We start from the raw sequence: 12,327 nt of genomic DNA, 5'->3' as shown, positions 1-12,327 counted from the left end.
ATCCTGATTTTCTTTGTCAGGTCTATATTGTTTTCTAGTGTAACTATCCTTCCCAGGTAATAAGCATTTTTTTCTATTTGTGACATTATATTTTAATTAAACTATTATAATGTTGCTGAGTGGCAAGAGCACAGACATAAGTGTGACAGATGTGGCTTTGAACCCTGCAGCTATGCTGATACTCTGTTTGACACTTTATTTGTTGTATGTAAGATCTGGAGGGTAACACCTACTTATATGTTTTCTGTGAAGATTAAAATGAGACCATCCATTCACCTTTTATTTTATTTATTTGTTAGTGACTGGAAAGACAGACATAAACAAGTAAATGGAACAAAACACACCTACAGGGTATTAGGGAGCACAAAGGTAGTACATAGTAAGGCACTGGGCGTGGGCAGGAGATTGGACAGGCAAGTTTTCTGGAAGGTTCGATCCTTGAGTTCAGGTTATAAGTATGAGGAAACATGTCTGAGGAGAGAATAAAACAACGAGGACAGAGAATAGCAGTGAAGGCAGAGCAGAGGGAGCAGTAAAAGCAAATGAAATAAAGTCTCATAAATAAATGTACTGAGTTTGTTTTAGTTAATAGTTCGGGAGTAGTTACTTCTTGTGGGATATGAGTTTTGAGGCAGTGGTAGATGGAGTGATGCCATTTGTGCTTCTATTTGTGTGTATTAAATATTTAAAGACTAGAATGATGCTTAGTGCTTACAAAATGATAGTTCTCAATTTTATTTCTCTGGGATTTGTTCTACACGTGTACTCCTTCCTTTTCTTTGTCCTTCCCTACGGCCTACCTAAATTCCTATCGCTCTCAGAGTCCACTCTTTCGAACTGCCATCCATTAGTTTGGAATTCAATCAATGAACCAAAGATATTTACCCAGCTTTCCCCCCAAGATTTTCCACACGGTCTCCCTGTTTTTAAGTCTCACTGGCTGCCTTCTTATTTTCTGTCTATCAGATGTGGTCGTCGTTTGGGAAGTGACATTATAAATGACTGAAAATCATTATCAGTTTAGAAAGTTCTAGGCAGGGGTAGAAACAGAGTACAGAACTTGTTTATTTTAAAGGAATAAAAGGTATGTAACAAAATGTAGAATTATTGAAAATAAAGCAATTAAATAATAAATATGTACACAAATAAACTTGAAAAATAACTTAGAAAATACTTTGGTTCTTTTTTCTACATTCTTTATTTTTGTTTTATTGTTGAATTTATTTGGGTTGATTGGAAACAGAGCTGTGAAGAGAATTCTGTGGGAATATTTTGAATAAATTTATCTGTCAAAGTGGTGTTCTAAAGATAGATTTGAGGGCACATAATCATGTTTTAACTTGCCATCACTCAAATAATTTCAAAGGAATCTTCTATGTGAAAGCGGAGTTACATTTCTTATATACTGTAAGATACATTTATGTGGCAAAGATAACTTTGCAAAATAATATTAGGGATCATTCATTTATTTTTGTTCACTTATTCATGTATTCAGTCACTCACTTTACAATATGTATTAATTAAGCACCTACCCCTAGTCAGGATCGGTATTAGCTATTCAGCATATGAAGAAGGCAGGTAATCATGTTTACCAGAACTTAGCATTTTTGATGAGGAGGCAGATTCTACTCAAATAAATTCAGTGTGATGCATAATACCTAAGGAGAGGGCATGATTTGTTGCCCTTGGAGCAGACACTTGAGCCACAATCTGCATAGTAAACATCGGTTTTTTATGGATGAGGACAGGTTTTCTGGGTGGGCTGCGTGGGAGCAGCCTGAGTAATGATGCAGAACCTCGGAAGTGTATCACATGGAATTCGGTGGCTAAGATTTGGAGTTACAGAGTCAGAGGAATGATTTAAAATTGTTTTCTAGTATTTCTCTGTAATATCCCACCCCCACTGAGCACTTAATATGTACTTGGCGCTGGGTAAGAAATCTATCAGATCACCTTCTATAGTTATGGTGGACCTATGACTTGACATTTAATTACAGATGATACATTAGGCATAAGTTGTTTGCGACAGGCTCCAGGTCATACAAGTATTAACCGGGATCTGCATGCACATAGTTTGTTTGCTTCTAATGTTAAACATGGCTTCCAGGGCAGCTAACATCATCCAACCTCTTTGCTTCCTCTGAGATCTGAATATAAAGCTTTTTACATAAATGAGGGTCTCCTTGACCCTGAACCATGAGTCAGGCTCTACAGTAAGTGCCTTAACAACACCAGTAGCAACACAAAAGGCTACCAGAAACTGACTATGTTTTATAGAGGTCAATGCTTTAATTAGTACTAACACTTAGAAGTGATTATTCTTATTGGACAGATGAAGAGGCCTGTGTTTAAGTAGTTGATACCATTGTCCAACAACCCAGCTAGCTGGTGGTAAAACAGGCAGAGTCGAGGTTTGCTCCTAGAGACCATGCGTATCCAACCGCACCCCTTCTGCTTAGAAACAGTCAGCTCATCCCCCTTGATGGTTGCTGTTTTCGATTCCAGCACTACTACATGAAGACCCAGAATATGCCCAGAGTGGCAGTGAAGAAGTCCTGCAATTATTAGAAACAACACTCTGAATAACAGCACAAGACTCTGGAATGATAATCTGGGGGTGCTTGTCTAGGCCCTCGGGGGGGGCACCCATTGGGAAACTGCATCCAAGAGCTCATCGGTTTGATTGCCACCACTAATCAGGTGAAAAATTGCTCCTTGAAAGCCCCCTCTACAGTGTACTCTATCTGTGGGCATGCTTAGAAAACGCCCACACATCTTATCCGCCCACCTGTCAATGCCCTGTGAGGGACAAAGCTGCTCTTTTTCCCCCTCACAATATGCACTGAAGCATGTGCCAGCTGTGTTTGGTCTCTGTTCTTCAGCTGCAAGATCTAATAATCATGATTAGTTTTTCTTTCTGGGTCAATCACCTTATTGGTGGTATAATAAGTGAATATTAGGAAATCTAACTAATGATAACTGATCTCTGATAAATGAGGTAAATAAGTGTTATAGTTGCTAATATTTATTGAGCCTTTACTGTATACCAGCATGGTGCTGGCTTTGTCTTATTGACTATCCATGATATATCCAAGGGTATTATTACTTTCCCACTTAACAAGTTGGAAAGCCGGTGTAGCATTGTCCTGGTCCCTTCAGGCTGCTGTAAGAGGAAACCATAGACTGGGAGGCTTACAGACAACTGAACTTCGTTTCTTCCAGTTCTGGAGGACGGGGGTGTGGTGAGGGCTGCTTCCTCCTTCACGAATGATAGTCTTCTTGCTGTGTCCTCCCATGATAGAGGGGGCAGGGGAGTATTCTGGGATCTCTTTTATGTAAGGAAACTGGCCTCATTCATGAGGGATCCACCCTCATGACCCCATTGCCTCCCAAAGTGCCCCCCTCCAAACATCTCATGGTTGGAGATCAGGTTTCGGCATGTGAATGTGGAGACCACAGAGATCCAGTCCGTAGCAAGCATTCATACTCTAAAGGGGATTCCAACCAGTCACAGATGTGTATAATCCCATCTCCTTGAGAACAGGCAGAACCTGTGACTTGCCAAAGATGAAGGAAAATTTTCAGATGTAATTGAGGTCCCCAAACATTTTGTTTTGAGTTTAATCAAAAGGGAAATCATCCTGAGTGGTCTGATCTAATCAAGCGACTCCCATAAAAGAGTGCCATCTGTTTAGCTTCTGAAGGAGACACGTTGCCTTCCTTATAGGGACTTAGCATTTTAGATGGGAAGGCGGATTCTAAACAAGCAGTTGTAATTTAGTGTGCCACGCAGCACTTCGGCAGAAGCAGGGACTAGACTTGGGAGCACGGCCTGCGTGGGGAACGCCAGTACTGAGCAATGACTCCGCACATACGCACGTTCTGGGTGGAGTACAAATGAGGGTTTGGGGTCCTGGTGCAGAACCTCACAAGTGCACCGCAATACTTTCGGGTGACCAAGACTGGGCCAGAGAAGTCGGAGAGACCCTCTCGCTGCCCTAAAGAGGCAAGGTGCCACACCCTAGAGCACGAGGAAATGAAGCCTGCCAACAACTTAATGGAGATTGAAAATGGATCTTTTCCCAGTCAAGACTCTGGTCAGAATGCAGCCTGACCAACACCTTAATTGCAGGCTTGTGAGACTCTGAGCAGAGGACCCAGCTAAAACATGCCCAGGTTCTTGACTCATGGGGACACCAAGAATATAAATGTGTGGGTTATTCTTTTAAATCATTTCTAAATAGAGGTAAGTTTATATACCATAAAGTTCACCATTTTATAGCATACAATTCAGTGTCATTTGGTACGTTCACCCTGTTGTGCAGCCATTACTGCTTTCTATTTCCCCACATCGTCATCAGCCCAAATGGAAACCTGGTACCCAGTAAACAGTCATTTCACATCCTCCTCCTTTCAGCCCTTAGCAACCCCTAATCTGCTTGTCTCTCTATACTGAGCTATTATGGATACTTCATATAAATGGAATCATATAATATGTGACCGTTGTGTCTGACCTCTTTTGATTGTTTTTAGGGCTCATCTATGATGTAGCATTTACCAGTACTTCATGCCTTTCTATTGCCCAGTAATACTGTTTTGTACGGATATGTAGCCTTCTGTGTATCCATGCATCTGTCAATGTCCACTTGAGTCACTTTCATCTTTTGGCTATGATGAATAGTGCACTATGAATATGTGTGTACGTGTATTTATTTGAGTGTCTGTTTTCAATTCTGAGTACATAACTGGGAATAGAACCTCTGGGGTACATGGGAACTCTTTGCTCACCACTTAGGAAGAACTTCCAAATTATTATAAATGTATTTTAAGTCACCAAGTCTGTGGCAATTTTTTAAACAGTGATAGAAAAGTTCTCTGGAGGATGACAGCCACCACAAACTTCGCATAAGAAGTCCATGTATGGAATTAGCATGTGGAAGATCAGGGGGTTGCTCACACAGATCTGTCATCCATCTGACATTAGGTTCAGGGATCATAAGCACGTCCGTATCAATTCCTATTTTCAACAAAAGTTTGTTGAGTTCCTAATGTCAGTCAGTGGCTCTCAGCGTGTCCTCCACAAGTGCATCAGTGTCCCCTGGGGCTTGTTAGCTATGCATCTGATTGAGCCCTACACCAGACCTTCTAAATCAGAAGCTCAGTGGTTGCGAGCATCTGATGAGCACTGAAGTTTGAGATCCACTGCTATTGTCAAATAATAATCCAAGGATTTATCCTAAGGAAATGATGGCAAATGAGCATCCCTCCCCACTCCCCCCAGCTGAATGCACAGCTTGCTGGGTGAAACTGGCAGGTAAGTAGAGGATCCCAGAATGTAATCAGCATCTAGAGAGGGGTGTACATTATGCTCTGTTAGCGTTATAGAAAAAGTAAGGCTTCTTTGGAAATGCAGATTTTCTCAGAAAAGGTGGCGTGCAAGAAGGGACTTGAAGAAGAAGTAGGGTTTTTGCAGCTGATGGGAAAGAAAAGCATTTAAGGGGATGCAAATGTTCTGTGTGAACTGAGAGAAGCACGAACCAGGATGATGTCTTGGGGGCGTGTAGGAGGCGTATGGGAAAATGTAGGGAGGATACCAGATGAGACAAAACAAGTGGGTACTAAGGAGCTGGCCTTCGTCTGCTGAACTTAATGAACCGTGGAAGGATATTTAGAAGGAGCGGCATATACTTTGAATTTCATTTTAGAATGCTAAACTATTGGGAGAAAGATATATATATTAACAGGAAGACTTTGTTGTATAATTTGCCACTTTAATGAACACCTAGTCATCAGGCTGGGAGAATTTACCGAGAATTGATGAAAAACAGCGTTAAGTTGGTTACAACCTCTCCATGGAGTTTTCTGAAAGCTACGGAATAATTTTGGACAGGTGGAAATGGCTTCTAAAGTTTACCTCTGAACTCGTTACTTAATGGAATGCCGCAGTAAATTTTTAGGGCTGGGAATAAATAACCTCAGAAATATCCAAGTCTTAAATGTTGTTTTATCGACAGAAGATCTGAGGCCTAGAGAGGAGCCCTAAGGTGAAAATGTAAGTCTGGGGTCCCGCTGGGCCTTCCTGATTGCTGGGGCTCAGTAAGACTTTTAATGTGAAGGCTTAAAGTTTTAGTGAAAAATAATGAACTTTCCAAAGAAACAGAGAAAAGCCTCTGGGTGTTCTCTCACCACCTGCACTTTTCTGTGTGTGTGTGTGTGTGTGTCTATGCTGCCACTGTTTTAAAATTATCATTGTTTTCATCCTCAAAGTTAGTGAAACTGCCTAAAAATGACTTTGATAAAACAGCACTAAATAACCTTTCTGGGTTAATCTTGGTGCATGCTGAGGGAAGCATTCTGCCAGGAGATGAGCGTATGTTGGGGTTGGGGGAGGGGGGGTGACGGCCACCCTTTCACTTGAAAATAGCCACCGTGGGTGTTGCTAACATTGACAGATTTCACCACAGGGCCAAGATTTCAGAGTTAAGCTTTTCCGTGTCATGCTTGTCTGGCTCGTTAACACGCACAAAGAGGAAGCTGGCAAGCCCACAGAGTGTCAGAGAACTCCCGGGTGAGTGTAAAGTGTTCTCGTTGCTTTTCGAGTCAGAGGGGGCCCTACAGTCTCAGTGGAAACCCCAACGCCAAAGCAAAATGGGAAATACCCTAGTTTCTCTGGGTCACGGGAGGCAGCCAAGCTGAAAGTTGCTTGGAACTTTCTCTTTTTACAAGATTTGTGATTCGTAAACAGGCAACTGTTAGCAATCGCTGTGGAGTGGGCAGCTGAGCTGCGGAACATGGCGGCGGGTAGAGTGCTACCCCCTGCTTTGCATTTTCAGGAGCGCTGCCAGAGCTCATCTTTGCATGGAAAAAGCACACAATTTCAATTATTTTCTAGGGGACAGCAACCTGGAAGCTCATTTACTTAATACCCTGAAGTTTCATATTGTTCTTGTGCTCCACAACCATGGGAGCTGAAGAAACTGGCCACTTTATCCCATTGTTTTTGTATTTTCCGAGCTGCAGTTAGAAAGTGCATGCTCATAATACATAACACACACACAGAGCATACACATGACCTGTTGAAAGGGTGACAAGGTTCCAGGGTATGTTAGTGACCCTGACAATTTGTGTCCAGGTGTTTTGAGATGTCCTTTCTTTGAAAGTTAGTTTTGATGTAGATAACTAAGTGCAGAAAACAGAAATTCAAAGATACTATTATTTTGGGAGGTGGGAAAAAAGTGGTGGGGAGAGAAAGTCATCGGTATACACCTAAGTCATATATGTCTCTATTCTCTACCCCCCTATTCTTTTATTTAAAAGTAAGAGAATATTTAGAGAAGTTCTCAGTAAACTAATACCAAGCAACAACTCTTGGGACTACAGTTGGGTCGCACCAGTCTTCTACTCTTGTAAGACCACAGAATTCAGGATCTCAATATGCTAATGGGGTCACTCCAGTAGCAGAGGCATGCATGAGATATCCTGCATTTTACCAGCCCTGAAGTTTCTTTTGAGCCATCATTCCTGTTTGGATTCTTCCTTTGCTTCATTGAGTCTCCTTCACATCAGTTTTCCAGACTAACTCACACACAATCTCTGTACCTTGGATAAACTGGTCATCTGGAATCAATTTGTCAGCCTTATATCACAGGTATAGGGCTTTGCTCCTTTCAGCAGAAAACCCATTATGATGATTCCTTTCCTGGTCTTTAAAACGCATGTTTTTCTGAACATTTCCAGTGGGTATATACCCCATTGCTGAAGCTTATTATCTTAGGTCAAATACCTCTCCAGTGTATTAATTATTGCTCCCTAGTTTTTTGTCACAGATTTTTGTTACAAGGCAAATCTGTAGACAACTCTTAACTGTCCAATTCTGTTTATTTAAAATTCTCCTCTGTGTGACCTTGGGAAAATCAATTTATCTCTGAGGCTTGTTGTCCCTTATCTCTAAAGTGCAGGGTTGAAAATGTTGCACTCTCGAGCCTCTACACCGCTATGAAATCATAGTGCTGGGAAAGTGAGGGTGAAATGTAATGTGCATTACTGGGGTGAGAAAATGGCAAACCTAGAAAGCAAAATATCCTCAAAAACACAGTCTGAAGCAGATGAGATTAGACATTTCTCAATTTCTATAATCAATCATCAAAGAATAATTAATCATCAAAGAATCATCCATCAAAATACAGCCCTATCTGTAGTATTTCCTTAATATAAAAGCTGAGTGAGACCCAGCTGTCTGTTTGACCTCTGATGTCTAGCTGTCAGAAGATATCTCTTTAACAAGTACATGGTTATGGCCACTAAATGGAAACTCCTTGGATCATTGAGATGACACAGATAAATAATCTAGAAAAAGCCTCCTGAGAAACCTGTGTATAAAGTAGAAGAACTTCTCTGATGGGCTTCAAAGAACTCTTGTTGTCACAGAGAAAAGTGGTAGAATCCCAGGAATTTTTCAAATGTGTAATTTGGTAAGCGAGTCTAGTCTGTGTGGCATTTACTAGCTTTGAATCTGTGCCATGGGTAACGACCAAATGTTTCTAACATGAACAGCCCAGACAGACTAAAAGGTGAAATATGGCTACCTGGCTTTATGTTCTCTCAGATCACTTACATTTCAAGTGGAGCCATCCGCATCCCCTCAGCCCTCCTTTGCCAATCCACCTGAGATACGACAAAGCCCAAACATCGCATCTCACGGATTCACACTCTCAGGACAGCCCTCCTGCCAGACGTTCCCTTAGGTCTCACCAAATCTGCTCGAATTGTTGAATAATTATTATATTTAGCCTTCCACCTTTCCCTCCGTGTTAACCTCTTTAGTCTGACATATGATGTGAGCATCACGTTCCTAAAAATTACATATCTGATGTCACCCCTACCTAAAAATTTCCAGTGAATATTTATAGTTCTTATCTAGGTCTATTATACATTCCTTTCCTGCTCCCTCCTCTCTCCTCTGTAGGCATCCCCATATCACTTGCCTTCCTCTAACCAAGTGTTTGAGCAACATACTCGCCACTATAAATACCATGCATTTCCATATCGCTTTGCCTCAACACATACTGTTTCATCAGTATGCCATTTCCTTTACGTTTATGCCTGGTAAATTCTTACTTTTTCTTTAAATCTCTTCCTTCCCTGTGAAATAGTCCTCAGGTCTCCAGGAACAATACCATACCAGCCTGTTGACTTACCTGCCACTGGTCATAACACCGGCCACTGTGGTGGACCTTGAACAAGGACCCTGCCCAATCCAGTTTACAGTTCCAGCGCCTGCACCGCTCCAAGAATGTTTCAAGTGCTAAATAAGGGGTGTATAGAGAGGGGTATGGAGTAGGAGAGAACATTTGAAAGAAAAAGAAAAACCCACATGGTGGGATCTCACTTAATGAGAGGGTAATGTGCTGACTTAGTTCTGTGCTGTCTCTCCCGGAGGCAGTCCAAGGGCATTACCAGAGTCACACGTGGCCAGTATTTAGGATTGCTGGAGAATCTGTTTTTAAAGAGTATTTTCAAAGCCACTGGATATGTTTTTATCCAAAGTAATTTTAAGCTCCTCTTTCTTTCCCACCAAAGACAAGCATGGTAAACTCACCAAGGCACAGAAGGTGCAGCAGGTAGTGGTGGTTGCATCGGAGGAAAGATCTGTATGAGCAACACAGGTGCAGAGAACCTGGTTAGGAGATGCACAGACCAAGACTCTCACAGCTACAACCTGCATTTGGAGAGGTCATGGGAAAGAAAAATATATAATTTTTAAGAAATCAGTTAATTAAAAGTCAATAGTCACAGGATTCTTGTAGCAAGGGCAATGTATTAGGGTTTTCCAGAAAAAAAAAAACAGAACCAATGTGTGTGTGTGTGTGTGTGTATACCCGCATGTACACAATGTGATTATGGAGGCTGATAAGTCCCATGATCTGTTGTCTGTAGCCTGGGGACCCAGGAAAGTCAGTGATGTGGTTCCAGACTGAGTTCAGAGACCTGAGAACCAGCATGCAGATTGTGTTAAGTCTTAGTTGGTTCATGGACAGATGACCAACATCCCAGTTTAAACTTGTTCTATTTAGGCCCTCAAAGGTGGGATGAGGCCCACCTACGCTGGGTGGGAAAATCTACTTTACTGAATCTACTGATTCAACTGCTAATTTCATCCGGAAACAACCTCACAAAACACCCAGAATAATGTTTAATCTGATATGTACGCATCCAGTGTCCAGTCAAGTCAAAGATAATTTAGAGACAAACCTTTAGCAAGTAGTGGACATCCTAGCCCTCACTAGAACATACATCAAGGCATATGCACAGGAGGACAAACAATAGCAACACTATTTCCTCAGCTCCATTAGTCAATAGTGATCTCTAGGTCCCATACTGGCGAGGTGGAAGCTAAGGTCCAGATTTCCTTTCTGCCCAAAAGAGATCATGTAGGTTCTATGTAGAGTGGGGTGTAAGTTGTTCTCAACTAGAGATGATTTGGGAATGGTCCCAGGGAACATTTGGTCATCACCAGTGTGGGCTTGACATGGTGGGCACACGACTGGCACCTAGTGCACAGAGGCCAGGGATGCTGTTCCATAATATACAAGGCCATTGACAAAAGAATCCTCCAGTCAAAAATATCACTATCTCCAAGCCTGAGAAACCCTTTTAGAGATTTTTCACTGATATTGTTAGCAATCCCATTATTGGTTTTGACAAAAGTCATTTGAAAGAAAAAACTGAATGAACAAACAGAATAACTTTTAGGCATGTTTATATGTAGGGACTCAGACCTAGTAACTTTACCATGGTCTTAAAGAGAGACACACCAGGTAACCTCCTTCCGCCCTGCCTCTCAGTATCCCTGCTTCTGAGTCCAGGCTTCTGCTCACATATGCATGGGCTACTGGCACTGCAGCTTCAGCAAACATGTGGTGATTCATAAAAATAAGGCAGATCCCATATGTAGTGCCCCTTAGCTCAAACAGGTTGCCTGCCTGAGACAGCATTCTCTAAGGGGGGACTTCACACCCTACACTCTTCTGTCTTCTGGGTCTAAGCTTAAAGGAGCACTGCACTGAGAGTCAGAGCAGCCGAATTCATGCTCTGGTCTTGGATTTGCCTTTCTGTGCCTCAGCTTCTACATATTCAAAATCAGAGATCCAAAATGTCCAGACCATTTCCCCGACTAGCAACACAGTAGTTTTTGAAAATGCCATTCCAGTATGGAAGCTCAGAATGTAAACCAGCTGAAAGTGGCATTTCTCTGGTGAAGGAGTGTCTGTTTCTAGTGTCCTCCCTGCTCAGTCCGTCCCTGCCCTGAGGGTCTTTGGAACACAGGGATCTGGGACATGTAAACACACTGGGAATTCCTATGAGTAGAGTCATGTGGTAACTCCCCTCCTCCTTTTCCACTGCCTTACAATATTAATCACTTCTGCAGGTCATCAAATATTGGTTAGTTTCCTCTCTCTTCCAGGCAGTATTCAAGGAGCTTGTAGGGGGTGCAGAGACTGTACACAGAGAATAATTCTTAAAGTTTAATGCCAGTAAGAATCACCTGGCAGATTTGTTGAAAAATGCAGGCACCCTGGCCAGACCACTAGAGATTCTGATATGGTAGCTGTAGAGGGAAAATGTTGGCTGCTGTGCCTCTTACCCAGTCCCCTCTTCTTTCACCAATACCACCTAGCTTTTCTGCTAAGGGGCCAGCCCTGCAGCTTGTCTAGAATTGATCTTGCAATTAGTTCTGCACTGGTTCATGTGTGGATGCATAACTAATATGGAACAGTGTCCTATGGAGCTCCTGGAAATAACTTCTTGCTTTTTCATCGAAACCCTCTGTCTGTTGCATGATGTGTCATTATCACGATGAGGTCTGGAACTCTCTCATCCATTGTTGGCACACCTGAGGGGTTGATCTAAGGATAAAACCACAGGCATAAGCTTCCCATGTGCACTTAGAATGGAAAATAATACATGGCACACCTTTTTGTTGACCATGTTAAGAATATAAGTATGTCACAATGAGAGGTCCACCCACATTCCCTTGAATTACTCTAAAGTGGGTCTTGTGCTGCTGGCTTGCATTTGATGTTGAAATACTAATAGAAGGGGAAAAAAGTACATATATGCTGTGACTAAAACCCTCAAAATAGTTTGTATTATGTTAGGGCTCGATACTATGCTTATGTTGTAAAAATGTTTGTGCCTATCAAAGGTTTTATTTTTTCACACATTTTCATATATGTCGCAGTAGACATTTGAACTAATGTTCATTACCAAGACTCAATCCTTGAATTTAGTTCCACTTTAAATCTCATTCTGAAGAAATTTTAAGTT

The sequence above is a fragment of the Phyllostomus discolor genome, chromosome 12 (genome assembly GCF_004126475.2).
Source record: "Phyllostomus discolor isolate MPI-MPIP mPhyDis1 chromosome 12, mPhyDis1.pri.v3, whole genome shotgun sequence".
NCBI classification, from domain to species: Eukaryota; Metazoa; Chordata; class Mammalia; order Chiroptera; family Phyllostomidae; genus Phyllostomus; species Phyllostomus discolor.
The sequence above is the reverse complement of the archived record's forward strand: the minus strand, read 5'-3'. Positions refer to the sequence as shown.